Consider the following 14,380-nt stretch of genomic DNA (forward strand, 5'->3'; position numbering starts at 1 on the left):
TCCTTGAAGTTTTTCCAGTTTCTTTGAAGTACTACTTGATGGCATCAGGCCCTCCCTTGCTTTTGGGTCTATGTACCTGGAATCCCTTTGTGAAGTTTTTTTTTTCTTTTTCTGTATGGTGTACTTATTTGTTCTAAGGCTTACTAAGTCAGGACATTGCTTCTGGAGAGACCTCTTGTTTTTCTCTCCTCCTAGGCTACACTCCCTTCTTGCCCCCAAGACTGTAGATGAACTGTACTTTCTGTCTCCTTTAACCTTGACAGCTTTGATTTGGTATATTAACTTCCTTACTTCTCATTACAACCAGCTTCTTGATGGGAGGGCCGAGGTTTTATTCATTTATTTATTCTCAGCATCTAGCATATTTTAGAACATTATAGGTGATAAAAGATGATTTTGAAGCATGTTGAATTTTGAAGAGAAAGGTTTATTTTAAAAAGAACATACCACATTTGGGAGCCATAGTATAGATGGTTTGAAGTGTTTAAAAACTTGCCATGATTGAATTGCATAGCATTTATTGAAAAGGGACAGAAAAGGCCAATATGAAGGACATGAGTAGAGAATTTACCGTAAGAGTGACTGTTTACATTTGAATAACTTTGCATTTGAGCACTTGTATTTGTGATGAAATACTAAAGGAAAACACATTCTAATTAAGATGACAAATCTTCATTGTCATAAGTGTAATGAAAAATGTCTAGAGATTTTTCTTTAAATATTGACTTCACAGAGGTAAGTTATGACATTAGGCCATTTGAACTTCAAGAATATTTATTCCTAAGACTGTCAATTTAAAACTCCAAGAAAGGTGAATCAGATAAATTAAAGTTCCTTTAACAACTTTAAAAGTTTAATCATGGTGTAACATTAAATATGTTAGAGAAAAGCATAGATAATAAACTCACTGCTTGATCAAATCATATATTTCAGATTTATTCTTTCTTTATATAATATTAAATATTGCTATATGTTATACTAAATGCTAGAGAGTACAGAAGAGGGTAGAAGACTTTTTATCTTGGGGTTCATGGCTTAATGGGAGAGAATAGTTCTAGCCAGAAAGAATGAAAGGTATGGTTATTTGTTAGGTCAGTGTATCTTGATGATGATGACGGTGACAATGATGGTGACATGATGACAACTGTGGGGACAATAATGATAGCTGTGCTTGTTGAGTAAACATTTTGTTTCAGGTGATTTGCATATTGAATCCTCATTGGCTCGTCTTAATTCTGCAAGGAAAATCTTTTTTAATCCTCCTTTTTTATTTTTTTTAATTATTTTATTTTATTTATTTAAAAAAATTTTTTTTCAACGTTTTATTTATTTTTTTGGGGGGACAGAGAGAGACAAAGCATGAACGGGGAGGGGCAGTGAGAGAGGGAGACACAGAATCGGAAACAGGCTCCAGGCTCCGAGCCATCAGCACAGAGCCTGACGCGGGGCTCGAACTCATGGACCGCAAGATCGTGACCTGGCTGAAGTCGGACGCTTAACCAACTGCGCCACCCAGGCGCCCCTCCTTTTTTATTTAAAAAAAATTTTTTTAATGTTTATTTATTTTGGAGAGACAGAGAGAGAGAGAGAGGGAGAAGGAGAGGGAGGGACGGAGAGGGACACAGAATCCGAAGTAGGCTCCAGGCTTTGAGCTGTCAGCATAGAGCCCTATGCGGGGCTTGAACTCATAAGCTGTGAGATCATGACCTGAGGCTTAACCAACTGAGCCACCCAGGTGCCCCTTTAATCCTCCTTTTTTGGATGATAAATCTGCATTTCAGAGAGATATTATGTAACTTTCTTTCAAATAGTAAATAGTACATTTATTCTTAAACAGTAGATAGTAGATTTAGGTTTCCAGCAAGATCTAACTTTACAGTCCAGTTTTCCTAATATTCCCTGGAATTTGAATCAAAATGAACGAGGTGAGTTTTAGTTCTTTTCCCACTTCCTATTGAGTTAGAGAACTTTAGTCCATGAACCCGTATTCAAGTTGGCTTTCTCATCAGTGAAATGGAGATAATAGTATCTGTCTTGTTTATATCATAGGACTTTTATAAAGACTGAATGGACAGAAGATGTGAAAATTTTTATTCTTTAAGTATAAAACCCTTTTGTGAATAATTCTTGAAGTGTACCAACATATGTTGTCATCATAAATAATATACAAAAATATAATAATCGACATTTTTTTCTAAAACTCTACTTCTGGTACTTTCAGAGTTCCAAGGACACAGCAGAACAAATGATATAAATGAGTTATGTTGTATGCAGGCTATTAACTGTAAGAAGAAAAGTTTCTTTCCAGAATTGATTTTTAGATGTTGGTAATCTGAAATGTGATTACTAATTTTCCAGGTCCTACCTCCCAACCCAGTATTTCTGAGTATTGTACTCTTAAGGAAATTTTCAGGCTGCTTTATGTGCTATTTATTGTTAGGTGAGGACTGACATGAATTATGGTTAGCCACATCCAAGGATGAGTTTGAGGTAGAGCTTGAAATGGACGCAGTGTGGCTCTGTCCCAAAATTCAAATAGTAATGTCAAGACTTGAAAATGTTTGCTTGAGTCTTTGGCCTACATTAAATGTATACTTCTCTTTAGTTTTTTTTTTTAATAATTTTCAGTTTTAGTGACAAATAATTGACATGCATGGATAAAGATGTGGTTTATATGTACAATGGAATACTACTTGGCTATGAGAAAGAATGAAATCCTGCCATTTGCAGCAATGTAGCTGGAACTAGAAGGTATTATGGTAAGTGAAATAAGTCAGTCAGAGAAAGATATATATTTTCACTCATATGAAATGTGGAACTTGAGAAATGTAAAGACCATGGGGGAAAGGACGAGGGAAAAATAGTTACAAACAGAGATGGAGGGAGGCAAACCATAAGAGGCTTTTAAATACAGAGGACAAACTGAGGGTAGACTGGGGGTAGGGTGGGGAGAGGGGAAAATGGGTGATGGGCATTGAGGAGGGCACTTGTTGGGATGAGCACAGGGTGTTGTAGGTAAGCGATGAACCATGGGAATCTACCTCCAAAACCAAGAGCACACTGTACTTATTGTATGTTAGCCAATTTGACCATAGATTATATTTAAAAAAAGAAATAATTGACATGCATCATTATATAAGTTAAAGGCATACAGCATGTTGGTTTGATTTACATATATTGTAAAATGATTACCACAATTGGTTCAGCTGACATCCATCTTCTCATATAGGTAAAAGAAAAAGAAAAAGAAAAAAGGAAAAAAAAGTCTCCTTGTGATGAGAACTCATAAGGTTTACTCTCTTAGCAACTTTGCTGTCTGTCATACAGCGGTGTTAGCTGTAGTCCTTATGCTGTTCATCTTAAAATGGGAAGTGCGTGTCTTTTGACAACGTTCCTCCAATTTCCCTCCCTCTCTTTAGTTCTTAATATCAATATTTAGTGTAATTGGTTTTTTTAGGAAGCAACTTTTTAGAATCCTCTCATCACAGGAAGAAGTTCCTTAGCCATTCTAAATGACATCAGAATATATATCTGCAGCTCAAAAAATGAGAAAATCTAATCACAACCCAAAGATTTCTTTAAAAAAAATTTTAATTCTAGTGTACTTAACAAACAGTGTTATATTAGTTTCAGGTGAATGATGTAGTGATTCAGCAATTTCACATATTACTTAGTGCTCATCATGATAAGTGTACTCTTAATCCCCTGTATATATTTCACCCATCCCTCACCTCCTTCCCTCTGGTAGCCATCACTTTGTTCTCTATAGTTAAGAGTGTGTTTTGGTTTGTCTCTGTATTTTTTTCTTTGTTTGTTTGTTTCTTAAATTCCACATATGAGGGAATCCTACGGTATTTGTCTTTCTCTGGTTTGTTTCACATAGCATTTTATTGCCCCATCCATGTTGTTGCAAATGGCAAGATCTCATTTTTTATGGCTCAATAATATTCCATTTTGTATATATACCACTTCTTTATTCATCTCTTGATGGACATTTGGGCTGGTTCCATAGTTTAGCTATTGTAAATAATGCTGCATTAAACATAGGGGTGCATATATCCCTTTGAATTAGTGTTTTCATATTTTTAGGGTAAATACCCTGTAATGGAATTATTAGGTCATATGGTAGTTCTATTTTTAATTTTTGAGGAAAACTTCCATACTGTTTTCCACAGTAGCTATACCAGTTTGCATTCCAAACAACAGTGCGTGAGGGTTCTTTTTTCTCCGTATCCTCACCAACACTTATTGTTTTTTTGAATTTTTGATTTGAGCCATTTAGACAGGTGTGAGGTTGTTTTGATTTGCATTTTCCTGATGATGAGGTTGTTGAACATCTTTTCATATGTCTTTTGGCCATCTGTATGTCTTCTTCAGAGAAATGTCTGTTTCTGTCTTCTGCCCATGTTCTGATTGGATTTTTTTTTTGGTGTTGTTATATAAATTCTTTATATATTTTGGATCTTAACCCTTTATTAGATATGTCATTTGAAAATATCTTCTCCCAGTCTTTTAGTTTTGTTGGTTGTTTCCTTTGCTGAGCAGAAGCTTTTTATTTTGATGTTGTCCCAAAAGTTTAATTTTGCTTGTTTCCCTTGCCTCAGGAGACACATCTAGAAAGATGTTGTTATGGCTGATACCACGTAAATTACTGCCTGTGCTCTCTTCTAGGATTTTTATGGTTTTAGTCTCACATTTAGGTCCTTAATCCATTTGAGTTTATTTTTATGTATGGTATAAGTAGGTGGTTCAGTTTCATTCTTTTGTATATAGCTATCCCATTTTCCCAGCACCATTTGTTGAAGAGACTATCTTTTTCCCACTGCATCTTCTTGCTTCCTTTGTCAAAGATTAATTGGCCATATAATTGTGGGTTTATTTCTGGGCTTTCTATTATGTTCAATTGATCTATGTCTATTTTTGTGCCAGTACCATACTGTTTTGATTACTACAGCTTTGTAATGTAACTTGAAGTCTGGAATTTTGATACCTCCAACAATCCAAGAATTTCTGAAGAAGATCTGGAAACTGATGGTTATGTGTAGGCCGCATTGTGTTTAACAAGAAAACATCTTTGAGGAACAATGCGCAGAATCCCTTGTTGTTGTTGTTGTTGTTATTGTTGTTGTTGTTTTATATTTCATAGCAGCTGAGGACATCTTAGAAATCATTTTAACCATAAAGCACAGAGCCTTTGCAAATTAGCAGAAAGAAAATAAAAAGGACAATCAGAAGGGATTGTTCTATACTGATCTATTCAGTCTCCAAATTTATATCCATGAAAAATACTCTGTCTCCTTTTGACAGGTATTCTGCTCTCCTTGCTTTTTCCCATAGTTCTGGCCATGTGGGCATTTGGAAATAGATAAATCAAAAAGAGCTTAAGCACTGAAATGGGTATTTAGTGTTATAACTGCTACAAGTTAAAGGCTGTTATGCAACTACTTTGTAAATACTGGCAACACTCACCTGTGTATTTTTCATCCTGGGTATGTATTTGTTTGATCAGCATGATTTTCAGCTGCTGCAGTTTCCAGGACAAATATGTATATGTAAGGGTGTGTGTAAGGCACTAAACTATTAATGCTCTGGGTTAGTTAATGATAGACAATGTTAGTAATTAAAGTGCTTGTTAAAATACACTCTAGTATTTCAGTATTACATCATTCTTTTGATGTTTATGAACATAATAGTTTCTTAGATTTGTGGAAAATGCAATGGATTGCATGCATTAATTTCACTGGCCGAAGAAAAGACCATTTTCTACTCTCAAACTTCTTCCGTCTGGCGCTGATGACTGAAATTTCTATCCCAGAAGATAAAATAAGATATTCCAGACACAGAAATACAGGTTTTCAAGATGTAGCTCTGGAATGCCTATGTAATTTCTCACATTTATTCAGTCCAACATGTAAATATCTGTCTTTTGGGCTTTCCCGAGGCTGGGAGAAAGAAAGAATGAGCAGAGAATAATGGAAAAATTCTAAGATTGTGCAGTGTTGCCTACAACTGTTATACTTCTGTCACTAGCAATGTATGCATGAAGAATATTAATTAAATTTCTCAATGCATTAGTAATTCAGTTTTTTACTAAAATGGCCCGGTGTATTGTATACATGCTTTTTTATACATAGACTTAGAATTGAAAGGCAGGCAGTGTGTTTCTATTTCAGAAGTCAAACAGCAACATCCAGCACTGATGTTTTCATAGTTTTTTAGGACTTTAAATATGTTACAAAGCCAAACAAGCAACATCCAGCCCTGAATTCTTTCAGAAATTTAAAGATGTTCCACTCTCATTTTTCCTCTAAGTTTCATATGAGAATTTGACCTTTAATCAAACCTATTTTTGCCTGTATGTAATGTGTGTGTGTATGTGTGTGGTCATGGACATATGTGTTTCTTGCCACGTTTAAACTTTGTTCTTTATCTGTCATTTTCAATAGTATGACCATGATGTGACTCAGTATGGTTTTTTTAGTTATTTTCTTATGGTTATTGAGAGTTGATGTCTAAAATTTTGTCTTTTCTCAAATTTAGCAAATTTTTGATATTATTTTCTGAAATATGTATATCTTTGTTCCATTCTCTCTTTACCTTTTAAGGCTTTGGTTATACATATGTTGGACTGTTTGGTATTATCAAATAGGCCCTGAGGTTCTGTTTACATTTTTCTATCTTTCTCTCTTTGTTTTTATTATTATTATTTATTTTTATTTTTATTCATATATTTTTTGTTTATTTATTTTTGACAGAGAGAGAGACAGAGCAGGGGAGGGGCAGAGAGAGAGGGAGAGAATCCCAAGCAGGCTCTGCACTGTCAGCACAGTGCCCGATGCAGGGCTTGAACTCACAAACCGAGTGTCATGACCTGAGCCGAAATCAAGAGTCAGACGCTTAACTGACTGAGCCACCCAGGTGCCCCCTTCTTTGTTTTTTATGTTGAATTATTTCTATTGAGCTGTATTCAAGCTAACTTACTTTTTCATCTACCATTGACATTAAAAAGTTGAGTCCATGTAGGGGAAATTTGAAATTTCAGATACTATGTTTTTCATTCTAGAATTTCATTGAATTTTTAATCATTATTTTTCTCTGCCAAGGTTTCTTATTTTTTTATTCTTTGCAACTATACATTTGCTGGGTTTTTTTGTTGTTTTTTTTGTTTTGTTTTGTTTTGTTTTTGATTGAGGAGAGTTATGCAAGCCAGTTTAAAATCTTTGTCTCTTAGTTGCATCTGATTCGCCTTGAGGTTAGTCAGATAATTTTCTCAGGTAATTCTCCTCTCTAGAATGTGTTTCATTTTCCTGGTTATTGGTATGTTGGGTAATTTTGTATCATAGCCTGAACACTGAGAAAATTAAGTTGTGGAGAAAACAGATTCTGTTATTTACCTCAAATGAGTATTATTTCTTTTGTTTTACCAGGCAGTTATCATGTGTGGACGTGAACTGCAAACTGTGTTTTGGGCAGGAGCTCTAAGTCTAAGTCTGACTGTTTTGGTCTTTAGCTGAGCTGCTTTGAATTTGTTTCTTACATGAGTGGTTCTGGGATCAGTAAAAGATGTGGGTATGCAGAACCTGGGGATCCCTTCTCCGTTCCTGTCTTCAGTTTGATTCCTCTATCCTCCGTGACCATGATTTCTCCAGCTGCAGCTGTTTCATTCGCACACTTGCCTGCTTTACCTGCTGCGATTGACCTCAGGTTAAAAGCCATGAACATGGGAATTCACTTATATAATGCTCCTTTCCAACACAGTTTCTTCAGGTTGCTGATTTTTTTTATTATATATCCACATTTTATGGTCATTTTGTGAGGGGGAATTATTCTAGTAGGATTTTACTCCATTTTTACCAGAAGTGAGATCAATAGTTCTGTTTTGTTTATTTGTTTTGTTGAGTTTTTTTTTTAGAAGTAATGATTAAAATGTTTCTGTTATGTTGAAGGAACAGATGAAGTTTATTTATTATATCTAATTTGCCTTCTGGATAACATAACATAGCCCCTTGAAATCACAGAAAAATGAGCTGATTTCTAATTCTTTCTCTTTGATAAAAATCAAATGTCAGATATCTCTTCAAGTTTAACAAGACCTTTTAGTACTCTGCCATAATATAAATAATGTGCATCTGTCTGATACGAACATTTTTCATAATCTTTTCTCATAATATTACACAGCAATATATTCTACTTTATTTGAAGGATCTTATTTTTTATAATGTTACCCACATCAGTGATATACTTTAGTGTTTTACGTATTCCTGGCTTCAGACAACTTGCTATAATACTTGGCTATGAATGATAAGTGAATGAATTTTACACTGAATGCTATATCTATAGCCCTATTTTAGATTCTCTTAAGTCCTAGGCAAACAACTTCTCTTTCATGTTTTTCCATGTTTTTGTTTCTCCCAGTAAAATACTGTTCTCATTAAATAAGTTATATATAACGAACAATAGATTTTTCACAATGCTAATGAATATGTTATTCAGTACTTTACAAAACATAATACTTTCTATATTTTGGTATTGAAATAGAATCTAGCAAACATCATAAACCAAGCCAGTTAACAATATCGGTACTTTCATGTAACTATAGAACAAAACTCCCAAATAGTGTAACTTTTTTCCAAATACTTTTTTCTTCTTAATCAGTATTTATTTGAGTCTTCTATGAATATTTCCTGAAAGAGAAGGTATTCAGATGCTGATTTTTCCCACTTTATGATTTCACCCAATTTTAATGTAGCATCAAGAACAGGTGTTTTCTCAGTGATATGTGACTTTTGTTTTAATAAGAAATTTCAGAAGAAATATCAAATTTAATAAATTTCTGAACCATCACATTATTTTAAACATGGATGGGAAAAATAATGATTTTTCTTTATAGCCTAGATGCTTATGTTGAAAATATACTGATAATCATAACGGCTTCATGTTATCATTAATTAGAGCAGAGTAGTTACACTATAATTCTCAGCAAAATATGAACTTTACTTGATGACCATGACAATGCTCTTATTAACCGTCTTATTTGGAAATAAGATACATCTAAAAAGTAATAGTCAGTTGTTAAATGAGCCTCCTCATCTGGTTCAAAAATAACAGATCCTCAGGGTCAATAGGTTTCTTCATTTCCTAATTTGATTCAGGTTCTATACAATTTTTTTCTTGATTGTGAAAAAGCAATAAAATATACTTCAGTGGAAGAATCCTTAGGCCTGTTATAATCTTCTAAAAGGTAAGAGAAATCTACATCATTGCCTAGATATAACATTTCCAATTTAGTACTCTGTTGGAACTATCTGGAAGAGAGGTGTTTATCTGATTTGGCAACATGTTTTTCCAAATGTCTTGAATTATGCATTTTTTGATGTAATTAGGCCTTTTGGGGGACCTAGAATATTGAAAATAATTGCATTCAATCCATTTTCAAGGATGCTTTTTGCTGAGATCAAAAGTGGCAATAATCAGTGTCAAGGCAAAGTACACATCAGTTGTCAAATATAATTACAATTTTTTGCAGTGTTAAATGAAGATATTGAAGGTAAATGTTATTTATGCCTTCTTATCCCAAATGAATAAAATTAAATTTAGGTGAAATTATGTCTAACTATGAGAAAAAAAATCATAAATTGAAAGAAAAGGAACTTAATTTGGGGCTTAACTGCAAAGGCAATATAGATTCATCTTATTAAAGAAGAGTATAGTTTTAAAATGCAGAGAGCTTAACGCTGGGGGAAAACATAAAGGGTGATTATCCATTAACCTGATGTTGGATATATGAGTCAGGGTCTTTTTATGAAGCAGATAGTACAGTAAACAAAGGGCACTGAAAATAATGTAATGAAGTAACTATTTGCAGAGGAGGAAGCTGTTACTAAAACTTGGTAAAAGCTGATTGTAGGAGAGGGACTACTCTTGTAGGAGCAGTGACCAAAGATACTGTGCAGCCTGGTCAGACCAAAACAGTGGCCTGACAGAGGGAGGAGACGGAAAACTATAATCTAATCTCTGTCTTCTGCTTTTGCCTTCCATCGGCTGAAACCAATCAGAAGCTGGGGGATGCAGTCCACTGAGGGCACCTCCTGAGACACATGGGTGGAGAAGGGCGGACAGTGGACTGGAGGGGCAAAAGGGCATTGGTACACTTGGGTCACTTTCTTTTGCTAAGATGGATGTGCATTGAACTTTTTCATATTGCAGCTACCCAATGTTTGCATGTTAGCAAAGTTAAAGTTACCACGGCCAAAGTATAAAGGGCGAAGGGGCCACACAAACCACTGACGGAAAAAATTCTGCCTTGGCTATAACACAGTAACTGGATCATCTCTGCTCCACTTTTGTTCTGTGAAGCAAAATCCTTAGGTTTTGGTGAATTAGAAGTTTTGAGTTCATGTCCTGGCCTTGCCACTTACTAAGTATATCATCTTGGACACTTACTAAACTTCTTATAACTGTAATTTCTAAGGGTAAAATGGTGACAGGGGGTATTAGGAGAATCAAATGTAGCACTGTATTCATATAAATTGAGGTTTATAAGAAATTCTCAATAAATGTTAGATATTATTAAAGATGTAAGACTACCAATAATGCCATGATTTTCCTAACTTCAATCTTGAGGTTTAAAAAAAAAAATAAATTCGTTGCTATATCAAAACTAAGTCGGGGCGCCTGGGTGGCGCAGTCGGTTAAGCGTCCGACTTCAGCCAGGTCACGATCTCGCTGTCCGTGAGTTCGAGCCCCGCATCGGGCTCTGGGCTGATGGCTCAGAGCCTGGAGCCTGCTTCAGATTCTGTGTCTCCCTCTTTCTCTGCCCCTCCCCCGTTCATGCTCTGTCTCTCTCTGTCCCAAAAATAAATAAAAAACGGTGAAAAAAAATTAAAAAAAAAAAAAACTAAGTCAACTGGTTCCCTAATGAAAATTGTCTATTTGGGAGTGGAGTTCATATCTGATGCCATTTTGGGGGCCACTGTGGAGAAGCTTTGTGATATTTCTAAACTGTTGGCATGTTGTTTTGTGGTTGATAATTGTATTTTTTGGATATACTTGTGTTTTCTAAATCTCACACCACTTTAAGATTTTTTTTTCAAACTTAGAATGATTGGTTCATAGGAAAAATAAAGATATTTTTTGTCTAGTGGACATTGAAGTAGATAAGGTTCCAACTTTGTTCTAAGCGTGGCAAAGTTGTTTAATTTTTTTCTAATTTAGTATAATTTTAGATTTATACACAAGCTGCAGAATTATAGAGAGATTTCCTATATATTATTCACTCAGCTCCCCCTAATGTTAAGCATCTTACATAATGATGCTGGATTTGTCAAAACTAAAAATTAAGAGTGGTATGCTACTGTTTACTAAACTACAGATTTTTTTTTTTGAAATTTTTCAGTTTTTCTAGTAATGCCCTTTTTGTTCCAGGATCCAATGTGATATGCTATGTTGCATTTAAGGCAGAGGTTTGTTTGTTTGTTTGTTTTTGTTTTCCTTTTACTTCTTATTTGTATTTTTGGGGAAATACATACAACTTCAAATATGGAGAACAGGAAATATGCCTTATTAAGCTATTTCAGTTTCAGTTGGGTGGCTGTGTAACAAATTGCCACAAACGTAATGGCTTAAGACAAGAGAAATTTTTATCTGGTTATTCGTAACATAGGAGTAGGAAGTATGGCATTGGGTCTTACAGGTGTTAATCCAAAATTCCCTTTCTCTCAGAAAGGCACTAAAGCCTCAGTTCATGTTTTAAATAATTAAACAATATGAATAATATTTTTTAGACATAAATTCAAACTGGAAACTGAAACTGAAGGAGAAATGAATAGTTGTATCCATTTTAAAGGGCCTAGGTAATGCTTGTAATAGTGAAATAACTTCTGTTGCTACACTTTCTGTCTAGCCTTTTATAATCTAGATATGATTAATTCTGAATATTTTAATATGGTCAAATACTTCCAATTTAGCTATGTGCTCTAAAAACATCATTGTAGCTGATAGGGGTGCCTGGCTGGCTCAGTCCATTAAAAGTCTGACTCTGGGTTTCAGCTCAGGTCATGATCTCACGGTTCGTAGGTTTGAGCCCTGCTCTCAGCACAGAGCCTGCTTGAGATTCTCTCTTTTCTCTCTCTCTCGCTCTCTGCCCCTCCCCCATCCTCTCTCTTTCTCTCAAAAAAAAATTTTTAAGAAAAATAAAAATATCATTATAACTGGAACAAAAGAAAGAAAAGTGAAACAAATTCCTACAAAAAAACGGCAACTGAAAACAAACAGACTCTAGTGGCATGTTTTAACTTTTTACTGCCGTGATCTAAATCTGGAAGCAGAGACTACAGTGTTAGAATGGTGCTTAGAGAATTCTAGTTCACTCTTAGTTCACAGACAGGGAACTGACATCTAAGAAGACTAGGTGCTGTCCCCTCAGGTCCATTCCCATTATGCCACCATCTGTTAAACAGGATTGATCCTGAGAAAGCCCCACAGCACAGGGAGGATAGTGACTGAAAACACAAGTTCTGGACAGAACAGGGTTATGTTCCGACTCCTCCACCTGTGTGATTTCTGACCTCCTTTTATCATTAATATTTTAATTTGTGAGGTCCGGATAACAATTGTTTCTTTTTTTAGGTTTGCTAAAGTGTTTAAGTAGTAGGTACGATTGATGAAATTTATCATTTGTGTAAAGCCCTAATAAAAATTCTAAATTAATGCAATATACACAGTAAGTGGTTAGATTGTAGTTAGGCATTCTGACTCTGGAGTCTAAGAAGACTGGTTTTGAACCATTGTTCTTTTATTTAGCTGTGGAAGAAAAAGAGAGAGAGAGAGATAATGATAGTGCCTATCTCATAGTACTCTTACAAGTACTCCATGAGATAACTCCTGGAAAGCAAGAACTCAATGGACCTACACATTTCACCATGTTCCTATTAATAAACATGAAGATGAAGGGGTGTTGACAAAGGTAAATGACCCAATGGGCACAGTCAAAGGCTTGCACACAAATAAAGGCTTAAACTAGGGCAATTCTACATTTGATAGTGTACGTAATGTCAACAATTGTCTTTGAAAAATGAAGTGTTCTTAAGACTTTCTTATTTTTATTTTAGGGGAGGAAAATCAATATAACATATAACAAGAAATACAGTGATGAACAGATACAGCAACTCATAAGTCTTAGGTTTTATGCAATTCAAGTACTGAAGGTAATTTTTAAACATCTCAGATACCACCCAAGTGTTCTGCTTAAAGGATATCTTTTCTTATTACATTTTGCAGAAAGCAAAATGAGACTACTGGGAATAGTGTACAAGAAAAGAATCCTGCCTGATACAGACTGTCAGAATGTCTTTACTAACCTTATACAAGGACATTGCTTTTTTTAGCAAGAATATATTGCTCCAGAAATTTCATAGCTGGAGAATGTTTGAGGGCAGATTATACTAAGTATAGAATAATACTGTCAACATTAACCTAAATAGCTCATTTTAGAACTTGTAAAATAGTACAGCATATGGTGGTGACATCACAAGACTTCGTCTGTGACAATACTATTTGCAGTAATTAAGGTCACCCTATTTTTTTCTGTAGTCTTATAAATTACCATATTAATCGCTATGGAGGAAAAATGCTTTACATTTGGGGGTAATGATGAGTGACAAATGTGAAAATGATTTGACAAAAAGAACTCTCAGGGATAAAACAAACAAATGCCGTTACAGTACTGGAAAATGTTGATATTTGAGAAGTAAGCTCTTGCTCAGTGAAATTTTTTATTCTAGATACTACATAACTAATAACCTGTACCATGTAGCATGCTTACCTATCACTTTAAAAATAGCACACTCTGACACCATTGACCTTAAATAATTTTGTATTGCTTATTTAATGAAGTCTCACTAACATATAGGAGTACCTTAAATTTTTAGGCAGAAGTAACCTTTAGAAAGCAAAACAGTTTCTAACTGGCTAGATTTAAAAAGGAATTCGAGAGATTTATAGGAAAATGGCTGGACAGAAAGTAGTCATCTTATATCAGTAGAGGTATAACGTAGTTATTCACTCATTAATTTATTCAATAAATATTTGTTAAACTCTTTACAACATGTCATGTATTATGACAGGAAATGTTTTCAGTGTTGAGTGAGAAAGTTTGCCGTTTTGAGAGTTCACAGATTTTGGCCATTTATGGTTCTTGGAAGAAGTTCTTTCTAAGAGACACCAAACATAGGTTCATTTACACCAGAGTAGTGATATTAATGATAGTGGACTTGTTGGGAGTGTCATGACCATTTTTTTTTAAAAGATAGGTATAAAGATTTCTTGGATATAATGACAGGATTTTATTTTATTTTATTTTTTTAATTTTTTTTTCAACGTT

This window comes from Prionailurus viverrinus, chromosome A3 (assembly GCF_022837055.1).
Source record: "Prionailurus viverrinus isolate Anna chromosome A3, UM_Priviv_1.0, whole genome shotgun sequence".
Taxonomy (NCBI): domain Eukaryota; kingdom Metazoa; phylum Chordata; class Mammalia; order Carnivora; family Felidae; genus Prionailurus; species Prionailurus viverrinus.